This window comes from Opisthocomus hoazin, chromosome 1, assembly GCF_030867145.1.
Source record: "Opisthocomus hoazin isolate bOpiHoa1 chromosome 1, bOpiHoa1.hap1, whole genome shotgun sequence".
Lineage (NCBI taxonomy): Eukaryota > Metazoa > Chordata > Aves > Opisthocomiformes > Opisthocomidae > Opisthocomus > Opisthocomus hoazin.
The window spans coordinates 153,547,518-153,570,097 of NC_134414.1; the positions used below are offsets into that span (position 1 = coordinate 153,547,518).

A 22,580-nucleotide genomic window follows, 5' to 3' on the forward strand; every position below is an offset into this window, starting at 1 on the left:
ATTTTTGCAAGTTAGTAATTAGACAGGCCCTTCTAACAGGAACTTCTTTTTCCTTTTATATTCTGGAACTCAAATTGCAGGTACCATCTTCCCATAAATGTCTCCACTGACTGGCTCACAAAAGAATCTGTCCTCATATGTTCCTGTCTAGGAAGTTCTTCTGAGCTTACACAGTTGCCGAGAAATAATGTCTTGGAAAGTCCTGTCCTCTACTTGAAATTCCACCCTCTTAAAAAACCTTCTGCCCCATTTGATTTCATAATACCCCATTTAGATTCTAGATGGTCATGAAGATGCACATTCTTCAGCAGAAGTTTATCTGGAACTCATCATCACTTGATCAGTGGCTTGAAAGAATTTTTTAATGACCGGAGAGTCAACAAGCCAAATTTATATCTGAGGTAAGTGGGTGCAGCTTCAAGGAAGTTATGAGAAGTCTGTGGCAGACCTTCACATAGAAAATCAAACACTGGATTTGCAGCCCTATGCTTTACCCTGACTGATCTCCTCCCCATCTTTTTGCAGGTTCAACACGAACCAAGGGTTTAAACATTTTTAATATGTGAATGATTCTTCCCCCGACTACAAGAACGGGTGGCAAACTGCTTTGAAGCAGAAACATCAGTGTGAGATTTTCAACCCTCCTGTAGAGCTAAAGGAGTTGTACTGATACCTAATACACAGAAGCCAGCTCGTTCCTGAGCTTCGGAAGAGCAGTCAAGAAGGCAACATAAAAATAAACAAGCAGTCCTTCACCTCACCTCCACCTTAGAGTTTTGAGCTCAGATTGGTACTAAAATAGGCGTATTCTAACCTTGCATCCTAAAAAAAAAAAATAAAAATGACACACTCTGAAATTTTCACATGCTTCTTGTACGTGTAACCTGATATTTTCACCTGTCCTTCTGGACAAACTCTGCTGTCTGTTGTTGACAATTGGGCTAGCACCAGACTGACATTTTTCTGACCAGTGCATTCAAGACAGCGCAAGACACTCTTCGGAGTTAACAGTCTTTTTTTTTTTTCTTACGAATGTTTTCACTGTGAGGCCAAAATATTGATGTTGTGGGTGTTCTCCACTTGAAGGTTTACATGAATGAAAGCTTATAAACGCAGGTCATTGCAGTGTTCGTGCCTTTCTTTCCCACAGCAGCAATAAATAGTAATTAACTCGGTTTTCTTTTCCCTTTTAGAACTCAAGTTTTTTTCATTTCCAGTATGGGTTGGTCTGTCTCTTCCTTTTTTGGTAAAAGGCTCTTTTTATCTATGAAGTACATTTTAATGATTCCATGGAAGAGAAATCCATCCCTTTCACAGTCTGTTTGAATAACAACATAGTTTCACTTGCATTTTACAGCAACCCAGATTGCACCCCAGAAATAAAACATATGGCAACCTAACAAATCTGTAAGGCTTAGGACACCTGTAGGAGCTGTTAAAAGTAGGCAGAAACAACACGATGAATTAGGAGAAATGGTGAAGACTCTAAAACTGTCAGAAAATTTCCCCTCTTGTGTACCTTTTGAAAATAAAAATTTGTTAAATAAACAATACATAAATAAATAAATAAATAAAAATTAAAATTAAAATTAAAAATAAAAATAAAAATTAAAATTAAAATTCAAAATAAAAATTAAAATTAAAATAAAAACAAACTGGTCTTTAATACCACAGGTTATTCACTCACTTTCTACATTCAGACTTTTAAATGATTTTCCTGATTGTGAGCTTACTTTAGCACGCTATCAAGACAGTAACTCTGTACTTCGTGGTTTCTGTTGACCCACATTACATTTCACGTATCGCAACTTTAAAGCATTTTATGGATGCTGTCCTTTTTCATCATATCCATGGTACTCTTAGGAAAATATTTCATTATAAGAAACAAAAAAATCTAAAATGTATCGAAGGTTGGTAATTACTATACTCACACATCATCTAAAGTATTCAAGTCGTTAAAATGAAGGATATGAATAGTCAAAGACCTCACACATTTTATTTTGCCCTCATAATAAACACAAATACGTTTTAGTTCTGATTCATCATGGGCCACAAACAAAACATGAACATACAAAGCTACTCTCCAGATAGTATAAATGGGCATAGCAGCCTAGGTGTTAGTTGAGCAAAGATGATTTACACCATCTGTGCTTACAGCCCGTTGCAAGTTGATTTCCAAGCCAGTACACCAGCCCACAGACAAGTGACTAGCTGTGAGTAAGAGCTCAAAGAAAGAAGGTGAGGGGGGTGTTTATTGTGACAATTATCTTAATTTCAGGAATCTGTTTGTGTTTTTTTTTTTAAATGTATCGCTTTTGTTGTGGTTGTTATTTAAATATTTTCTCTTTAGATACACAGAGAAGTGAGAAATGTCGCTAGTGAAGTATCTCAGTTGTTGTAGATTTGTCTGAACTTGCTGTTTCTTGAGAACAGTATTTCATGATTCTGTTTCCTGATGACAACGTGCTATTACGCTCCTTTTCTGTAAATCATATTTATTGTGATCTCCAATTTCAAATGCCTTCTCAAAACTTCATCTTGCTGTTTCACACAGAAGTGGCTCAATCATCAAAGAAGCTTCTTTTTTTCCCTCCTGTTTAGGATGATGAGGATTGATCAAAAGCCCCTAAGCTTTATACAGCCCAGCCACAGAATCAGAAATTATCATTGCTTCTTATTTTGTCTTTTTTCATTTTCTCCTGTTGTCTGTCGTCTCACTCACAGCCTTTCTTGTGTGCGTGTTCCTAATTGCAAACTAAGCCAACAAACTTGTGCAAGTGCTTTACTTTACTAGATGTGCCTGCACAAGTAAGTAAAAAAAGTTGCTATTTCTTTTGAAAGATGGAAGAGAGGAGAGGGAGAAGGATGAGTTAGTGGTTAGATCTGGAATTTAAAAGAACTTGGTTCAGTTCTCTGATCTGCAGCCGGCTTGCTATGCTACCTTGAATGAATTACTTTATCTCAGTAACTCATATCCATAAAACACGGCATCATGATACTCCTCTGTCCCAGAAAATACTTGCAATCATAAAGGGTACTCAGAAACTATAGAGATAAGGATCATGTAAATTCCTGTTGAGTGATGGATATAGGATTTATGAAGTCAAGAGCCACAGGGAAGCAGACAGCTGATGCTCTCCTTCCTTTTTCTCTGTACTTTCTGCTGCTCCGGTACCTGTAACGCTCCCTTTCTCTTCCACTGCTCCAAATCGTCCACTGTTGTCCTACAGAGAGCAAGAACATTGCTCCACCTTGTCTTACATTCCTCCCAGCCCAAAACCACGTATCTACATCGAACCTAGATGCCTCCGCTCGCATACTAACCCCAGCTTGCTTGACATGCTATGAATCTGGCAGTCCTGGAGAAGCTACGGGGAAGTAGAGCTAAGAAAACTTCCTGCAGCGACAGAATAGTAAGGCTATTGTTATTTAAGCATTCTCCAGAGGGGTAGAGCTTCCCCAGGTCTGATGCACACACGGAAGGGAAGAATGGGGAGATACTGGTTGTTCTCATCTCGCTATTTTCACCTGAGCATGGCTACTCTGCACGCTACGTCTCCGACGCCTGCATTTCTCACACTACTCAGAGTCCTCCTCTCTCGACTGAGCTCTCTGATCTCCCACTGATCTCCATCTGCAAATGTTTCTCTCTCTTCTGCTCTTTCCCCACTTTCTGTCCTACATCTTCTGTTCCTGCCGGCTTCCAAGCCCTCGTGTTCCCATCGCCGCTCTCCCGCAACGCCGCGCTGCCCCGACTGCCGTACCCTGCTCTCTACGCCAGCAAAGCCAGCAGTATCTAAAAACGCTATGGATGTTTCGACGCAAGTATCTCGGCAGCCCTTCTATTTTTAAACACCCCGAAGAGCTGTCGGCAGCAGTTATGTCTGGTACAGCAGTCTGCTCTGGAAGCAGATTAGGCCAAAGCACCCAGTGCCCCTGAAGCTGTCCGTGAAAAGGTCAGCACCCCGCTTCCGATCTGCTGACTTGGGTTTCCCCTAATCCACTTCAGCCAAAACAAACCAGTTCAGCTGACATCTACTGTTTCAACTGCTTCAGCTGCTCTGGTTGACTTTGGCCGCAACGAGCTGGGGAAGGATTGCGTGAGCAGCTCACAGGTAGGTGGGAGAGGAGGTAACTTTGGGCAGGGGACAGCCGCGACGGCGAGCGGGAGCTGTCTGGGAACGGTGACCTCCTCAGCAACCCCTCTCCAGCCCGCGGAGGAAGCGAGCACCCACGAGGGGATGTTTGAGCGTGGTAAATTCCGCGCTGCCGGCTCAATTCTCGCTTCTTTCGCAAGAGGTTCCCCTGGCAAACCACTCCTCTCCACGGCGCACAAAACACGGTGACGTTATTCAGGCTGTCATCATCTTTCCCCTGTTTAATCACTGCTAACTGATTAACCAAGCGAAGTGCCACAAAATCCATTAGCTGGAAAAGGAACAAAAAGCCACGCCAGCTTTTACGAATGAATAAACCTTTGTGAACGAGGTGCCGGACCTCCAGCTCTTGAAGGAGCCCCCCGGTTCGCCCTCCCCGGCCCCCCAGCACCAGGGTGGGTGCGGGGTGACACCCCTACAGCCACCCCTGCCAGATGCTGGGCACCAACGGGTAGGGAGGGGGGGGAAGTGCCAAAGTTCGCCTGCTGCTGCACAGCCTGCCGGACAGGGACAGCCACCGGGATGCCTTTTGCCCTTGTTTTACCCCTTATGGACACCTCAGGTCGTCTGATCTCGTGAGCTTGATAAGGAGGCACAAGCAAGGGACGCTAACATTAACTCTTTCGACACCGCTTTTCTGAAAAGGGGCAGGGAGTGCTGAGGGCAAAAAAATCCGTTGCCAGAAATGTAGCAAAAGACATTTCATAGAACCGATGCACCTCTGAAAACCTAGGAAAGGAAGGTCAACGGCCAGGGACACCAGCAAAGGCAGGCAGTCCCTGTCCCAGGCGGTTCAGGTGCCTGCCAGAGCCCCCCCTGCTCTGCGCCCGCAGTTCGGATGGTTTCCAGGAGCCTGCTGTGCAGGTGGCAGGGAGGAATGAAAGGCTTTCAAGGAAAAAAGAAAAAAAAAAAGAAAGAAGTGAAGCTGGAGCTAGGCTGTGACAGGCAAACGAATCAGCGCTCCTCACGAGTGACCACCTGCCAGCTGCCGACAGGCGCACGCATCGCCCATGGCAAGGGAGGAGGAGGACATGGCCACTGACCGCGGCGACGCGAGGTCAGGCACTGCCGTGTTCGAGTCCTCCAGACTCCTTCCATCTCCTTCCCCTCTACACTGCCTTAGTGAGGCCCCATCTGGAGTCCTGTGTCCAGTTCTGGGCTCCCCAGTTCAAGAAAGATGAGGAGCTACTGGAGAGAGTCCAGAGAAGGGCTACGAGGATGGTGAGGGGACTGGAGCATCTCTCCTGCGAGGAGAGGCTGAGGGAGCTGGGCTTGTTCAGCCTTGAGAAGAGAAGGCTGAGAGGGGACCTCATCAATGCTTGTAAATATCTCAAGGGTGGGTGTCAGGAGGACGGGGCCAGACTCTTTTCAGTGGCGTCCAGTGACAGGACAAGGGGCAATGGGCACAAACTGAAGCAGAGGAAGTTCCAGCTGTACGTGAGGAAGAACTTCTTCCCTCTGAGGGTGACGGAGCCCTGGCCCAGGCTGCCCAGGGAGGCTGTGGAGTCTCCTTCTCTGGAGATATTCAGACCCACCTGGACAAGGTCCTGTGCAGCCTGCTGTGGGTGACCCTGCTTGGGCAGGGGGTTGGGCTGGGTGACCCACAGAGGTCCCTGCCAACCCCCAACATTCTGTGATTCTGCGTCTGCAACAAACCTGTACAGCTTCACCCAGCAACGCTCTCCCGGGTCAGACTCTCGGCTCAAGCTCAGCTGAAAGTAAAGAGTTTTTCTTTGTAATAACTTCAACCTGCAGGAGTTGATTGTGATATCGCTGTGGTTTATTCGCACTTTTTATTACACCAGGAAAAATAAAAATCCTGGCTCTATATATAAAAGCTTTAATTTGCTGTCTGAGACTTTTCCTTGTATCTCCCCTTTTCCAGCTCCAAATAAAAACATTCCAAAAAGATCGCAAGTACTTTTTATTCTTGCAGTTTTACAGAGAGGAAACTTTTTCGGTCTCCCAACTGAAAAACCGAAAGAGCAGCTACGTAAGGCGTTACCGAGTTGAGGTGGCGAAAGGGAAGGGAGAACGGGAACGTCGCCGCTGCTCCCCCCGTCTCTGCGAGGACAACCGCGCTGGGACGATTCGTCCCTGCGCTTCTCCGCTCTGAATAAGCTGGGGCACTGGCTGCCGCCTCGAGTTTCGCTGGCACGCCGTCCGATCCCCTCCGTCAAAATGGGTCAGCTCTGGCTCCGCTCACCAGCAGCCAACCGCGCGGACTTCAGACGCCGTGGGTGCTTTGGGGGTTTGCAGAAGGTACCTTCAGGGCCACGGGTTCATCACGAGACAGACGCACGCAGAACAGTGAACGCACTGGGGTAAATTGCTTTACGACAGTTTCTCCGCTGCTTTTGATCTTCCTTTTGTCACCGTCTCATGGAGACTGGGCTTCTCTTAGGGCTTCTCTCTCCGCTGCACGCTCTGCGCTCCCTGGCAGGGAACAGGAGTGTTCGGTACGAGTGACAGCAGAGCTTCCTCACCAGGGATGGCTCGCAGCTCCGAGACGCCAGGCCCTTTGTCAAGGCCGTTCTTGGTCGCTTGTTGCCAGGACAGAGCCCACCACGGTGTATCACAGAATCGCAGAATGTTCGGGGGTGGAAGGGACCTCTGTGGGTCACCCAGCCCAAGCCCCCTGCCGAAGCAGGGTCACCCACAGCAGGCTGCACAGGACCTTGTCCAGGTGGGTCTGGAATATCTCCAGAGAAGGAGACTCCACAGCCTCCCTGGGCAGCCTGTGCCAGGGCTCCGTCACCCTCAGAGGGAAGAAGTTCTTCCTCATGTTCAGCTGGAACTTCCTCTGCTTCAGTTTGTGCCCGTTGCCTCTTGTCCTGTCGCTGGGCACCACTGAAAAGAGTCTGGTCCCATCCTCCTGACACCCACCCTGCAGATATTTAGAGGCATTTATTAGGTTCCCTTCGCAGCCTTCTCTTCTCCAGGCTGAACAAGCCCAGCTCCCTCAGCCTCTCCTCGTAGGAGAGATGCTCCAGTCCCCTCACCATCCTCATAGCCCTCCGCTGGGCTCTCTCCAGCAGCTCCTCATCTTTCTTGACCTGGGGAGCCCAGAACTGGGCACAGAACTTGCAATTCACCCAGAGCTGCGCGTTTCCCAAAAACACCAACCGCACAAACCCCGTCCACCGCAACCGAGAGCCGTGGTTGCCCTCTCCCACGGGGCGCTCGGTTTGAAGGGACCCGGGTGGCTGACCTTCCTTCCCACGCCATCTCCCGAGGGTCTTCGACAGCCGGCGGAGGAGACGCAGCGAGGCTCCCCCGAGGGACGGTGCCTCGCAGGGTGAAGCTGAGGGAGAGCTGCGGAGTGGGGTGCGCGAGAGGGGACCTGGCAAGCTCCCGAAGGATGGACTTCGCTCGTTAACCTTGGCGCTCACCAGAACAAACACGTGTTCGGCTAAACTATCTCTGTATCCCTGCACGGACTTCACTTTCCTGAAGTCACTGGTTTTAGATGTAACTTTCCTCCAGTTACTGGTTTTAGATGTAACCTTCCTCAAGTCACTGGTTTTAGATGTAACCTTCCTCAAGTCACTGGTTTTAGATGTAACTTTCCTCAAGTTACTGGTTTTAGATGTAACTTTCCTCCAGTTACTGGTTTTAGATGTAACCTTCCTCAAGTTACTGGTTTTAGATGTAACTTTCCTCCAGTTACTGGTTTTAGATGTAACCTTCCTCAAGTCACTGGTTTTAGATGTAACTTTCCTCAAGTTACTGGTTTTAGATGTAACTTTCCTCCAGTTACTGGTTTTAGATGTAACTTTCCTCAAGTTACTGGTTTTAGATGTAACCTTCCTCAAGTCACTGGTTTTAGATGTAACCTTCCTCAAGTCACTGGTTTTAGATGTAACTTTCCTGAAGTTACTGGTTTTAGATGTAACCTTCCTCCAGTTACTGGTTTTAGATGTAACTTTCCTCAAATTACCGGTTTATATGTAACTTTCCTCAAGTTACTGGTTTTAGACGTGGGGTATTTTTCCCTTTTTTTTAATTAATTTAAGGTTATTTCAGGGGTGAACGTGCCCCGCAGCCAGCCGGGCGGATGCCAAGCATCGGGAGGGGGTCCCCCCGATGACAGCACGGTACGGGCTGAGCCCCCCCCCTCTCCCGCTGCCGGGGCTGCGCGGCGGGCGGCTCCCGGCTCCCCGCTCCTCCTCCTCCTCCCTCTCCCCCCACCTTCCCCCCCCCCGGGCTGAGTTCATTCACTGGGATTGGTTTCAGATGACGCCATCGCTTTATTTTTACACCGGTGACCTCATCCCGGCGGCTTGAAGTTTACTGACCAGCGAAACTCTTTTTTTTTTTTAATCTCGCTCGCTCCCCGCCTGCTCTGCCCGGGTCCTGCTGGGGACCGGAGCCTTTGGAAACAAACAAACAAAAAAACCCCAAAACAAAACCCAACGCGACCCCCAACGCTTCTCCCCCCCATCTCTGTCCCCTTTTAATTTTTTCAAGCCATCTTGGCGGGGGGGGAGAAGGAGGGGGGAGCTCCCCATGTTTCCTTCTCCTTCTCCTCCTCTCCCACCCTCACGCTTCCCCCCGCCTTAGAGACGAATAGAGTTTTTCTGTTCGTTTTTATTTTTTTTTTTTAATTGCTGCCTTTTGGGGTTTTATTTTTAAATAAATGAAGGAGAAAGAGGCGCTTTCTCGGCGGCTGGGAGGAGGCAAAGTTACCCCGGGGGGCAGAGGCGAGGCCGGCGGCAGCAGCTTCCCCCGCTGCCGAGGGGACGGGGACGGGGACGGGGGACACACAAACAGCGCCGGGACCCCTCGCCCGGGGCCGCCCCGTGGAAGCCGGCCCGGGAGGGGGGGCCGGGCTGGGCGGGGAGGAGGAGGAGGAGGAGGAGGAGGAGGGAGGTGAGGGAGAGGCGGGCGGCGGGAGGCCTCCCTCCCTCCCCGCCTGCCTCTCTCCTCCCGCATGCCCTTCCCTCCGGCGGAGAGCGGCCGCGGCGGGCAGGTGGTAAGGAGAGAGGGGGCGAGAGGGAGGGGGTCCGGCCCCGCTCCCCGAGAAACCTTCCAAGCTCTGCCTCCGGCTCGGGGAGCGTTTGAAGCCGGGCTGCTGACAAAATGGAGGGTTGCGGGGGGCGAAGCGGAGCTCGGCTCCGTCCCCGGGGACCGGGAGCCCGGGCCGGGGTGCGGGACGTGGCGGGGGGCGCGGGGCTGGGGGGCGGGTGGGGAGCCGCTGCTTCAGGAGGCTTCACCTTCTTTTACTGTCGCTTCGGGCTGGGTGAAAGAGAAGGTTGAGCTCTCGGTTTTCCTCCGAGGGTGCAGTCGCAGCCAGCTGCGTCGCCTGACCTGTGGCTAACTTTTTTTTTTAATATTTCTTTTTTTTTGTTCAAACATTCGGCGTACGCCCGGCAGAATGAACAGATCCCGTCTGGAAAGCTGGAAGCCAGGCTGAGCCGCTTCTCCGGGCGAGGATGCGTGCTGGGGTTCTTAAAAGAAAAAAAAAAAATACCCAACCCAAACCCCAAGCAGAACCCCAGAATGATTTTGTGATCCTTGCTTTTGAGATTTGTGCTGTTCCTGGCAGCGTGCGGTTTGGTAGATGCGGAGTTTGCGAAGCCACGGCTGGCCGGACGGGACTTTGGGTTAGGCTCTTGTGTTTTGAGGGGCGGTGGAAAAAGAGTAAGTCTGATATTCTTGTTTTATGGTGTTCTTCCCGCTGCGCGCTGGGGATTGAAGCGTTCGTCGCGGTTGTTCGTGTTGGTTGTCTGGGGGTTTCTGTTTGAATTTAACTGCTTTGAATTTTAACTTTGAATTTAACTTCTTCCCTCTGAGGGTGACGGAGCCCTGGCACAGGCTGCCCAGGGGGGCTGTGGAGTCTCCTTCTCTGGAGATATTCCAGACCCACCTGGAGAAGGTCCTGTGCAGCCTGCTCTGGGTGACCCTGCTTGGGCAGGGGGTTGGACTGGGTGACCCACACAGGTCCCTTCCAACCCCGAATATTCTGTGAATGTGGAGCAAGTGTGTAACTGGGGGGGGGTGTACACATATTTTTAGCTTTAAACTTTTAATGACAAAAGATACAAAGAACAGTGATATTGATAAGCAAATCCTGCATTTCCTAAGTAGGCTTATTAATATTTTTAGGAAGAAATCTACAAAAAAAACCCATCTGAGATGTAATAAATTATGGTCGTTATGCTGGTTTAATACAATAGTGCTTCAGTATTTCTTAATACACAGTTTCAAAGTCTCTTTTTGAATGAACAAGTAAGTAAAAGCAGCGGAGGAGGTGCCAGTCCCTGTGCTGGAGGTGGTAGCTGCAAAATGCTGTATGCCTTAACACACGTGCAAAGGTCCGGCGAGCCCAGCCAAGCATTTAAAAACACGTTTTCTAAAAAGACATAAATACATTCCTTTTCCAGTAGGTCTGGTTTTGTTACCTAAGCAGATATAATGGAACAAAATCACACCAGGCAAACTTCTGCAGGAGAAAGCGAGCTCAGTTTATCTTTGTTTCTGTAAAATGCGCGCTGTTCTTTCGGCGAAGGCAGCCAGCCTGGCAGGGGTGTTTGCTTTTCGCAAGGCGAGCTCCAACTGTCCGGAGGAACCGCGTCGGCAGGAGCTGCACAGGAACGTGTTAAATGGGTTTCGCTGGGAGCTCTGTCTCCCGAGCCAGCACCCGGCTCCTCCGGGGTCCGCGCCAGCCCTCAGCCCGTGCGAGGAGTTGGGGTTGTATCTGCCATGTGCCCGGGCACCGTCCTTGGGGAGTCCTGCACCTCTGTGTTCGCCGGGAGGCAGGGGAGTGGAGTCCTGCGGGGTTAGTGGAGACCGGGTGGTGGGACAGGTCAGTGATACGTTGCTTTTTAAGAGAAGGGGTTCATCTGTGCCTTAGAAAGGGCCTGGAGGGCAATTTTCAGGCTGTCTCTGTAAGAAATGCCGAATCGGCAAATCAGCCGCTCGTTTCTGTTCCTTGCGTTGGTCTCCAAGTGAGCTCTGCTCTGGTGAGCTTGCAGGGTGAGGGCTTTGCCCAGTCACCTGTCTTCTCAAAGTGCAAGGCCTCGCACTCCAGACCTATTCAGGGATAGTGACCGTGTTCAGAATACAAATTTCCCAAGAAACGCCAAAAGCACGGTTGAAGCATTTTTTTCCCTCAGGAAAAGGGAGTCAGGGTGATAGCTTTTGCTTTATAGTATTTCTGTTGAATATTTTTAGATTTTATAGGGCTACGAGGATGGTGAGGGGACTGGAGCATCTCTCCTACGAGGGGAGGCTGAGGGAGCTGGGCTTGTTCAGCCTGGAGAAGAGAAGGCTGCGAGGGGACCTAATAAATGCTTACAAATATCTCAAGGGTGGGTGTCAGGAGGATGGGGCCAAGCTCTTTTCAGTGGTGCCCAGCAACAGGACAAGGGGCAATGGGCACAAACTGAAGCAGAGGAAGCTCCAGCTGAACATGAGGAAGAACTTCTTCCCTCTGAGGGTGACGGAGCCCTGGCCCAGGCTGCCCAGGGAGGTTGTGGAGTCTCCTTCTTTGGAGATATTCAAGACCCGCTTGGACAAGGTCCTGTGCAGCCTGCTGTAGGTGACCCTGCTTCGTCAGGGGGTTGGACTGGGTGACCCACAGAGGTCCCTTCCAACCCCCACCGTTCTGTGATTCTGTGATTTTTTTTTTTTCTTTTTTTTTTTTTACTTTCCTGTAAGAGTGGTTGGGAAAGCATCACAGACGTTCTTCAAGTGCTGACAATCCCGAATAGCCAGGTGGCGTAGAGTAGTCGCTGTCAAAGGATGAGGGGTGGAAGTACTGGCACATCCCTTCCTTTTCCTTTTACACCTTAGTTTCGCCCCTGGGAAGAAACCCGGCTTTGGCCTGCGAATCCTGTGAATTTGTCCCTACGGATTTGTTGTCGTGCTAATCGAATGGCTAAAGGTTCCTCGCAGTCTTGTAGCATTTTGTCTGTGGTGGTGTGATGGTACATCCACGATCATTTAAGAAGAATTATCAAGATGTTTTTCTGCGTAACGGGGAAGCAGCCGTGTCCCTGATGCGCTGCATGGTACATTCGCTTTCCCTGCAATTCCTTAGGGATTGCATCCAGATTTAGTGTAGTGACACGGAGAGTTTCCACAGAGTATTTTAAAAATCAGTAACTACATATCAGTATCATATTTCTGTGGTTTATTTGGTGTCCCCCTTCATAAGCAAAGGGTAACGCAGCATTCTTCAGGGCTGCCGATTGCAGAAGTGGCCTCTGCTTTCTGCGTGAATCCGGAGCTGTGAGCGATGGGTGGCCTGGCGATGTGTCTGCCCGGGCGAAAGGCAGCGGTGGCTGAAGACCAGGAGTCACTCGGCGAAGGCGAAGTGAACGCTGTAACTTCAGGCTTCTTTCTGGTGGTTGCTTGGGGGACCCTATCCTCAGGGTTTTCTTTATCGCCGGTGTAATAGTCTCGCTGCCCCGACGCCGACGCTGATCGAGGTGGAAGGGGCTCTGGAGGAAGGCTGGGGGCTGAGATGCCCCGTGCTACTGCGGTGTTGCTGCTGGCTGAAGGCGGCCGTGGGAACAGGGAAGTTCAAGTCACCACTTCTCTCCTTCGCCGCACCTGATCTTTGCGTCGGTCTTAGCTTGGTGGCTCCAAAGAAGAAACCTCCGTTACAGTTACTCTGTGACTTCCCGTAACGTCTGAAGGAAGCCCAAAATACGCATTCATGGTAAAGTCTGGCATCTTAACTTCTGGGTTTGCGTAGTTTTAATTGGAGCAATTAATTATGCTTATGGATAGGGCCTGTTGGCAGCTATCGCAGTCTCCAGTGGAGATGATGTTGGCCACCAGTCAATGACTGTTCCTCAGCGATCAAAGAAAATCCGTGTCCAGGGTGCGTGTATGGAGGACGGGAGGGAAGACGGGCGTGAGTTCAAGGCCTTGTGCTTCCTTTTGCTGCGCTGCTGCCGAGCCAAGACTGACCTACTCGGAGTTGGCCCTGGGGAGGCTGGCAGCTTGCCACGGTGCGTCCCTACGAAATGCTCCTGCAGACCAAAAAAAAAAAACACAAACACCCCAGAATTAATAATTGGGCAGGCTGGGAAAGAGGGGAAAGAGTGCTGCCTCGGTGACGGGAGGTTTGCCGTGGGGTTGCAGAACAACCTCTTCCTCCGTGGACCTTCCCAGCCTTCCTGTGCTTGCACTGTCCGAAGCTCTAACGTTTGTGCCGCTTGGATGTACCAAAGCGACCGATGAACCAAGGTCCTGCTTTGCGAGGAGGTCGGTTGTCTCTGCTCCTGGTGGCGGTGCGAGCCGTACGGCGCCAGTAACTCCCGCAGCTTGTCTTTAGCGTGTTCTTGGAACTGATTTTGCCCTGGGTAGTTTTCATCCTGTTCCTCAGAAACTAGGAAAGGTTCCTTGCTCAGACCTCCTCAGGTCAATCTGTGCCCTCACTTGGTTTCAAGCCTAAGTTATAAACTACTCTCAGCTGTTTAGCAAAGAAATATACACCAGTGGAGGTGTGCAGAGGCTTTCACTGATTAAGAATAAATGTAAATTTTTTTTCTTCTGCAAGATCTTTTTACATGCTATCCAGAGTGATAGTCTGCTAAAACAGTAAGAAAAATTCTCTTCATAAAATTAGAGCTGTGTTCCATTAGTTTGGCAGAAAACTGTGACACATAGTTTCTAATATTGAGACAAAACCAGATAGCCATTTTCATTGTGCTTCACTTGATTTTGCTTTGCTGTAAGAATCTATGAATTGAGGCTGTTTGTTGACTAAACGACAGATCAGTGGCTTGTACAAACGCTGTCTCTTTAGCCATCCTTGCCTGCTTGTCGAATGTTTTTTATGTTACGGGAGGCAAAAAGATGGGTCTGAGTGTGTCATGTAGCAACACTGGAACGAGAACTTTACAGAGAGCCTGAAACAAGGAGGACAACAGAGACTAATTGTATGAAATTCCTTTTATGCACACGTTCTTGATTTCGAATAACTAGTATGTATTCAGCTTGCTGGATTAGAAGGCTTTGGCTCTGCGTGTGTAGCATAGCTGTTGCTCTCAGAATAAGAGACCAACTCTTCTTCCCCCCGCAGTGTTCCGGAGGAAATGCTTCTTCATTGCTGGGTGTGAGAATCATGCACCCCAGACTTTAAAACCTCAAATGTCATGTCAGGAGTTGGGTTTCTACCTGGCAAGATGGTGCTTGCAGGGGAGTGACTTTCTTGGTAGCGCGTATTTCACTAAGCTTATGCAGTCCCTTAAGCGTGGAGGCCGTCCATCTTCTAAACACGAATCTTCCAAATACATCCAGAGAGTCCAAACTGCACTTCGGGGAGCATCCCACTACGGAAACAAACCTGAATTTCAAAGGTGGGTCATAAGCACTGAGAACATATTTGCCGAAAGAACGGGCGTGAGGTTACTTTCCAGTCATTGTGTTAATGCTGTCTGGAGCAGGTATAGCACCTATCGTGTGTACGGTTCCCATAAGTATTTTGTTACGGGTGGGAACCTGCTTAGGTGTTGGGATTTCACACCTTCTTTTTTTAAAAAACTCTGCTTGGCACTCTGCGTTTTCTCTTGCTTTCCAGCCCTGCTTTCCCTGACAGTTTTGTGGGGGTCTGTGGGAACTCCAGAAAGCTGGGAGGGAAGACGGCGGGGCGGGGAAGGAACTTTGTGTTACACGTTTCTTCACTAACTACATCACACTTAGAAGTGCCTTTCTAAATTAGGAGAATGTAGGTAGAGGCCTCTTACTAGCAAAACTTGGAGAGCAAACTGAGAACTTCATTTTGGTTGCAACAAAGATTCGTAGAGCTTTGACAGTTTTTTAGCGAGCATGAAGGATATTGCAGCAAAACAAGCACAGCACTGATCTTGGTGCGTTGGGCTGACGTATTGTTAGGTCCAAGGAAGTCTGAAGGTTGAGTCCCGATTAGCAGAAGACAGAGGATGTCATCAGCTCAGTAGGGCTCCCTCTGCCTGTCTCGAGTCCCTGGGTGCAGGACAGATGTGAAAACAGGACAGATTCAGGACAGGCTGTGAAAACCCCTCTTCCCACAGTCTGTGTGGAGTTCTGCGTTGATGGGAAGTCTCTTCTCATAGCAGCAGGACCCAGTACCTGCTTCCTCGTTCTCCCAGGCTGCTCTCATGTCATTTCAGTTTTCAAAAAGCTCTCAGGTTTTACACAGCTAGTACTCTGAGGACTTACTGAGGAGAGGTAGTTGACAGTGAACTGGTCTGTAGGCTCATAGTCCCAAATCTCAAGAAGACATGGCAGCCAAAGGCCAGTGGGCACCATCATTACGAGAACTCCATGACCTTCTACCTAGTGGGAGACTCATTTAGGGCATATTTAGACAAACTAATAAAGCTGCTTGTACTTGTACAAGCTTTCTCTGCTACCTTATTTGTTTCTCACTATCGATCTTTTATTTTTTTTTCCTTGCATGTAACTTTTCATCGGAATACGTATGATGATACGTTTTTCCTGGTCAGTGGGGTGAGCTCTCCTGTCCAGCTGGTGCAAATCCCTGGCTTATTATGGTTAACACGTTGTGAGCATGCTGTCAGCTTCTCAGTCCTGCGTTCTGCTTGTTAGGTGATCCATGTTTGGATACCTTCCAGTTGACAAAGCCTGTTTCCTCATTGTGTCCTGCTTTGCCTGTCTGCTGTGATTTCCAGGTGGACCTGTTTGAAGATGCCTGAAAAATCTGTTGATCCAGCCCAGACGTGGTTGTATGGGTAGCCCATTTGTTGCCTGTTTCCTCTCAAAATGCTGCTGAAAGTTAACGCCTTCAAGCATAAAATGGACAAAAAAGAAGAGTAATAGAAGTGCATATCTTCAAGATACCAGTCAGGACAGCAAAAGAAAGTGTTTAGATACTAACTAGGTAATAGTAGCTATCGTTGCACATTTTCCCAAGATACTGCGTCCGTGAAGAGACCCCCATCTTTCTGCCCCCTCACATTCACAGTACTCGAATCTTTTTCTCCAACTGGGGCTTGTATGACTTGCCAGCTTTCCCGCAGGTGTGACCTGTTCTGGAATGAGGAAACGTGTAGTGTCTTTTTCTCCCGCTGCCTCATGTATGGTTAAACCTATAGAACGCTGCGGAGGAAGCTCAGGCATGCTGTTCCCCTGACAGCCTTCTGCAAATACAAGCTATTAATGACCATTGCCTTTCATGGGCAAAAACAGTACTGGCAATCCCTTTGTGCACTTTATTTAATGGCGTAACAAGCGAGCACATTAGCTATTTTTATTCGAACGCCCAGACATAAGCCAGTGTGGCAGAGTGGCTACGAAACGTCTGCATAGCTAAGTGAAAATACAGCTGCTGTTTAAGACTAAATCTTTTAGTTACAGGATTTTGAGAGGGCTCAGCCAATGAGCGTCTAATCTTTCTAGTTGAGCTATGGTGAGGATTTTCGAGATTTTGCTTTAAAGTAGGAAGGGTGTGCTTTTTAGTCGCTGACTTTGTCTATTGTTCCAGTCGACGATAAGGGAGGTGGGTGGGTGGGGAAGGGGGGACTGATTCAGGTTAAGGGTTCTGGTCTTGTCCTTTCAGGACTATCTGTTCTTAGGTGCCTCTTAGTGCCAGGCACACAGAAAAAGCTGAGTACAGTGACACTGTTAGCAAATGCTGGGTCAGAGAGACGCAGTGTTTGGTTTGGGAATTTTTAAAGACTGCCAAGTCCTTCGAAGGTGGGTTTTCCTCTTTTTTTTTTTCTTCCCCCTTTTCCTTGAAGAGGCTGTCTGCTTTGGCAGAAAAATGGCTTTCATGGCTTGATGAATGATGAAAAAAAGAAAATTCAAGACCGCGTTGATGATTTAAGTCTTCGAATATTTCAAAGCCAAGAATTGATATTATGGATGAACTTGGGAGGGATGTCGAGCATTTAATTTCTTGTGTGTGTACGTGCTCAGCAAATAGTTATACCTCAGTATTGACATGCGTGTTCTCCAGTTGAATTTTGGTTTAAATAAAAAAAAAAAGAAAGAAAACAAAACTTTAAGCATATGATAGATGTTATAGGTCCTGATGTGGGAGGAAAATCACTTAATACCTTGCTTTACCTGACCTGGAACCTGCCTGATGCTGGAGTAGATATCCAGTGGTAGCACATTTTTGTATATCTTTGCGTAAAAGTACACTTTCAAAAATCTTCTTGTTCGATCCACCAAAGTAAGGCATTTCTACTGAGTGCTTAATATTTGGCCCAACTGGTGGTACTGCTTTTCAGTGCAGTAAAGCATTATTCTTCCTTGGCCATTTGTCACTTAAGTGTTTTTTCCGTTTATGTTGGCAAAGTGAGAATATACAAGCGTAGCTTCCTCCTTGAGAGGTCTCTCCCTTTCAGATGTCCATAGTTACACACCAAAGCACAGCTGGAGAAGTCTACCTGTTGGTAGAAAACAGCATTATTTCGGGGGGCAGGTGTGGTGGGGTGGGCATGGAGTAGATCAGCTGCTTTGGGACATGATGAAGGTGAAGTAATTAAACCACCAACGTATAACCACATCTTTCAGCTTCTCCACCAGCAGTAAAATAGACTTTCTTGAATTCAGAATTCTGCAGAATTAGTTCTGATTTAGGTTTAAATGGTTGAATTGAAATGCAGTACTATCTTCTGATGTCTGTGGACAGAGCTGTGGCCTTTCTGCTTTTACTCAAAACGCAGCTAAATTGCACTGCAGTGGAAAACCACTCAGGCTTATGGCTTTCTGGAGCTGAAGTTTCAAGCAGTATTCCCCGTTTTAAAAGCTGTGTGGTATTAGGGTTAACTTAATACTTAGAGGGATGTGTGTAAGGAACAGGACTAGAAAGAAAGAAGAAATAGAGAATAATAGCAAAGAAGAGGTATTGGTCAGATGTTAGAAAAATATACCATACGGGCTAATAAAGGGAGAAAAAGAAGAAAGTAGAGTCAGCAGAGATGAAAAACATTTTAAAAAAGGAAGAGAAAGGTACACTATTAATTGCACGCAAAAAGGAGCCTTTTAAATCGCAGAAAGTGTAGTTCTGATGTGGCAACAGGATGGGATCTCTCCACTTTGGCTAGTAGTGCTAAGCTTGTAGTAGTAGATAACAAAAGAGTTGTTTTCTGCGTGTATGAGGAGAAGCCGTTTGACAGGCTGTCTACATCAAGTCTAGTGACAAGTTACGGGAGGTACAGGGAAAGGTGTCGCTTCCCGTGGGTCCATAGTAGTGAATGCTATTTATACATCTAGAAAATATCTTCTGAGGATTGCTAAACACTAAGGAGTTGTGTGTTTTGTCTTTCTGAGTCCCTATTTTAGTTTATAATTCATGTAGCTGAAAATACATGTTAAAAACTAGAAATGCTGGATTGGAATGTGCGGCGGCTGTTGGGAGAATATCGCTGGGTTAGTGTGTTTGGTCTTTATTGCTAGGCATTTGTAAATATTTTGGAAGGAGCTGATTTCAAGGTGTTGCACTATAGGCCAGATCTTCATGTTGGCCATTTGTAAGGGTCAGAGATTTAGGCTTCAAGTAGCATGCTCCCGAGTCTACGTAAAGACGTGTCTCACAGTGCAGCTGAGAGGGTGGGAAGGAGCGGGGAAAATGATCTGTCTGAACACTGCTGTTGTGGGTTGCTATTTTTCTTCATGCTGTTGGTAATTTATTGTTGGCTTTTTTTGAACTGGGTATGTATGTAGCTGTTCTAGATGGAAGAGAAGCTTTTACCTTTTTTAGAGGGAAAAAAAAAACCAAACCCAAACCTTGGCAGATGTTATGTTTGCTTCTGGAACGTGTCCCATTCAAGAGGCTGATGTCCTCTCACGAAGCCTCTGGTACGGATGTACCAGCTTCCCCAGGTCCCCGCTGTGTGTCTCCTGGCAGTTCTGGGTTACGTTACGTGCGGGCGCTGGTAAACACGACTGGTCAGTGCTACAGGGAGCTTTAACCTGAAGCAGGGCAGCAGTAGTCTAAAGGCTGTTGAGAAAGTGTCTTCCTCCAACTGCGCTAGTAGAAAATGTTGCTGGGTCCAGCTGCTCGACACAGCCCCTCTACCTCTAGCTGCTGCCCTGAGTCTGCTGCTCAGAGTAGTTTTTATGGCTGTTTGTACTTCACCTGAGGCCAGGTCAGAGAATGAACTCGCATGTAGCCTGTGCTGCTCTACCTGTTCGTGTTTTGTTTGAAGCAGACCAGAAATCCATCATACTGTTTGCTCTCTAGGCTTTAGATGATCGTTCACTCCACGCCGGACCTGGAATTACCTGCCTTTTTGATACATAGACAAGCCTTAGAAATAAAATACTCTGTAGACCATCCTCTCCTTTCTTCTGCGTACTGCCCAACTTGCTATTACTCTTGTTGACAAAAAGAAATGGGTTCAGCAGCAGTAAAAGTGAAATGGGAGAACATCAGCGTGGACCCACTGAAGCTGATGGAGCTCTCTGCGGTTAGTGCAATGTGGCGTGCGGTTCGGTGGTGGGTAGCACCAAACGCCCAAGGGTTGCTGTGATTCTTCTCTTCTCTTCCCAGCCACCATCACTGCAAATTTACTTGTTCAGTGGCTCTCAGGATTTCACAGTGAGGTGGAGTCTGGAACCAGAAATAGCTGAAAATTATTTGGATGTGGTTTATTTATGTGTTTGTTTGTTCTGCTTGTTTGTACGGTTAGTTTGTGACTGATTTAGTTCTTTGAGTCACTGCATTAACATGCGAGCTGGCGTAAGGGACATGGCTGCTCTCTGGTAGTCCCTGGCTTGGCTTGTTCTAAGCCGCTGTGGAGCATCCCCCCAGGGTCTGCCCCGTCGGCTGGGTGCCTGTGTGCCAGGCTCTGGACCAGCGGTTTGAGGAGCAGCCCAAGGGGCGGTGGGCTCTGCCTCCTGTTCGTGCACCGGCCTGTTGAGGGGCTGGGAATGGGCTTAGTGGTTCATTAGCCAGCAGGAGAATTTCCTCTTGTTCCAGAGACCTGTCTTTTGCCCTTGTTTGGGGGTCTCCTGGGCGCTCGGCCCGCAAGCCAAGTGGAGAGTTGGAGTTGTCCATGTCCTGAAGTGCAGGTAAGCCCATTGCAGCCCATGGCAACCTGAAGGGACTTGTTGAAACCTGGAGGAATTTCTCTCCAAGCTTGCCTTCTGCAGAGGCAGCAAGAAGTGTATTCAGTACATGGATTTGATCGGTGGAAACTAAGGCTGGAACCGTCCATTCGAGCTGGATTGGCTTGGCTTGGCTGCTCAGAGCTCCGAGAGCTTTGTGCTCCATTGGAAACTGTTGCTTGTGTGCCACCTGACAAGTTCAGAACATCAGTTCCGTGAGGGAGCTTTTCCTTTAAAACAGCAGCAGATCATATAGATGTGTGTGTATATACGTGTGTGTGTATATACGTGTGTGTTTATATACATACACCCACTTACCAACTATGTATCTATATATGCATACACACACTCTGTCCAGAGCAGCTTAGATCTTATAAAGCTTTTCTTCAAAGTGATTTCTCAATGTTTTATATGATAAGAAAGGCAATTAATTAGCCGGCAAAACAAAACAGCCTTGCAGATAAAGCTTCTTAGGCTATGCCTGGGTGTAGTGAATTGAGAAGATCTGGATATGTGGTCTCCATGGAACACTTAGTAAGTAGTTTTAGTAGTTACAGCTGTCTGAACTAAATAGATGAATTTTGTACATTCAGTAGCTTAGGATGTGTCTGTTTGGATATGCTTATGATTTCTGGTCATTACGTGGTCTTTCAAAGGAAATGGAAATGAAAGCCTAATCCCTTTTTACTAAAAACTTGAAAGCATTTCTTTTATATCATGCTTATTTGGTAAAGTGAATAATTTCTGTTCTCCTTTGAGAATGGACGGCTAGTAATGCCTATTTACTTTTTTTCACTCTACCCGATGATTTTTTTTTCTTTTCACCTCGTGTTAATTTAAATGGTACCAGTGTCTTCAGGGTCACTGTACGGAACTCTGATTTTCCTCACTTGTTGATTGCTTGCATCATCTCTGCCCGCTGCTCTGGGGGAGATGTTGATTAAACCTACAACTCGATTTAGTACTCCCGTCCCTCTTCAGGGGATGCTTCTAACTTCTTTTAACACTGTATTTCTTATATTAACACTGTATTTCTTGTTTGCTTTCAAAATTGTTTGGGGTTGTTGAATGTTTTTTGCATTTGCTTTGAGTAATAGTATGCTGATACCAGGATGGTCTTCTTGGGGTCCGGCCTAGAGTAACAAGGTTCTGCTGGTTCAGCTGGAGCTCTGCAGAGCTCCTGCTGCCGTCCGGCTGCTTGCACTGCTGTAATGTAGTGGCACCCACACTGGAAGAGATGTTGTTGCAGAAGATCGTGTATAGGACAGGTAGGAATCCAGAGCACCCTACTGAAGACACTGCTGTCCCTACGGCATGTCGATGCTGGTCTTGTTCTTCGTGGCGTTTTGGCAGCTGAGGGCTTTTGTGATTCAGGGAAAAGACATTTTTTTTTTTTCCAGACCATGTGGACTGAGTTTTGCTGATTTGCATCAAGTTTGCCTGCAGGTTTGTACAAACAAGTCGCAGAATCACAGAATGGTAGGGGTTGGAAGGGACCTCTGTGGTTCATCTAGTCCAACCCCCTGCCGAAGCAGGGTCACCTACAGCAGGCTGCACAGGACCCTGTCCAGGTGGGTCTTGGATATCTCCAGAGAAGGAGACTCCACAACCTCCCTGGGCAGCCTGGGCCAGTGCTCCGTCACCCTCAGAGGGAAGAAGTTCTTCCTCATGTTCAGCTGGAACTTCCTCTGCTTCAGTTTGTGCCCGTTGCCCCTTGTCCTGTCGCTGGGCACCAGCAAGTCAGCTGAAGTAGCCTGTCTGTCGGCACAGCTCTGCCGTTCAGCAAGGTGCAATGCTAAAGAATTAACTTAAACAATGGTTAATTTCCAATAACTTCATCCAATATTGTTTCTATCAACATAGATACCAATTTGTCTTTTTTTTCTTTACTACTCCTTTGAGGTTTTTTTCTCCATCTCCTCAGTGGTGGGAAAGGAGGGGGTGCATATAGTTGAAAATACTCTGTTTTTCTTATATTTCAGATTCCTTGAAATTTCTTGTTATAGACTAGAAAATGGAACTTCTAGTAAGTCCACATAAAGCTCCTTTACACAGTTGGTGCTCAAAGGCACATGGGCAAATTTAACAGGGGTTTGGGCTGGATGAAGAAAGGTGGTTCTGTGTCCTCCCCCGTTTCTTGCCTTACGCTCCTTTATGCCTGGCGACTGGGCTGCCAGAGGTTCTCTGTGGCTACTTTTAAACCAGTTTTTCTAGTACTGAAGTTCACCGATTCCCTGCCCCCTCCCCTGCTTTTTCTTTTTTCTGTCATCTGTAGCGTGTTTTACAAACACTTCGTACCTATGCTGGAATAGCTCGCTTTAATGAGCATTACATATTTCTATTATCTGCTGAGCCCGTACGTTCTTTCATTCCCTCATAAATCTTGAGGACGTGGTGACCTTCTGT

At 47.8% G+C, this 22,580-nt stretch overlaps 1 protein-coding gene across 6 annotated transcripts in view; it reads left to right on the forward strand.

Annotated features, from left to right (window-relative positions):
- The first annotated feature begins 9,040 nt into the window (after positions 1–9,040).
- DUSP16 (dual specificity phosphatase 16) overlaps positions 9,041–22,580 on the forward strand; it is a 75,822-nt gene continuing 62,282 nt past the window's right edge. For 3 of the 6 annotated variants that reach the window (XM_075442062.1, XM_075442112.1, XM_075442104.1), the window contains exon 1: positions 9,041–9,132. The gene's annotated coding sequence lies outside the window, so the exon portion shown is untranslated. Of the gene's footprint in view, positions 9,133–9,368; positions 9,801–11,543; positions 14,474–15,163; positions 15,997–22,580 lie in introns of those variants that run through there. The other 3 variants (XM_075442085.1, XM_075442095.1, XM_075442073.1) reach the window with 3 other exon arrangements.